Source organism: Homarus americanus, unplaced genomic scaffold, assembly GCF_018991925.1.
Source record: "Homarus americanus isolate GMGI-L3 unplaced genomic scaffold, GMGI_Hamer_2.0 scaffold4896, whole genome shotgun sequence".
Classification (NCBI taxonomy): domain Eukaryota; kingdom Metazoa; phylum Arthropoda; class Malacostraca; order Decapoda; family Nephropidae; genus Homarus; species Homarus americanus.
In genome coordinates, this window is record NW_024749657.1 from 2,240,018 (window position 1) to 2,240,711 (window position 694).

Genomic DNA, 694 nt, shown 5'->3' on the forward strand with positions numbered 1-694 from the left:
GTCAGCACTTCACATTATATGTACAGTTGGGGTCAAAAGTCTTGAACACTTGACAGTATTTAGCATGTAAGTACCCGAAGATCTTAGGTATTAAGGAGAGTTTTATCCCATTTTGTTGTTCAGGCATAGTATGTGATGACAAGTAGTGTTATTAGTATATCCCAATCATATACCGGTATGTTAACTCAACTCAGAAGTAGATGCCAGATATATTGCTAAGTGTTCAAGACCTTTGACCCTGACTGTACCTAATGTGCTATTTTTCATATTTTGTTAATTCTATCGGCATTAGAATGGCTTTTCATACTAGGTCACAAGCTATAAACATGTTCCTCGTTCCATTCTTATTTTTGTGAAAGCCGAGGCTACATAACCACTCTTGTAACAAACCATTCAAATATTATACATTTTGTCTTGTGCTAATACGTAGGTATTTACTTTAATATCTATGATGTACAATAATTTTTTAAGTTTGGTATCCCTCATTAATGATGGGGATGTGTTCTTGAAAACCTAACATTAAGTGAAGTTATCACTAAATGAGGGAAAGCGAGGAATAATATCCGTGGAGATGGCGTGTTGCTATTGTTACGTGTAATGAAACTATAAAAGTTGTCAAATAATCATTGCAATACTTTAATGTAGCTTAGAAAAAAAGAAAAGATATACAAATGATAAAATATGAAAAATTAAG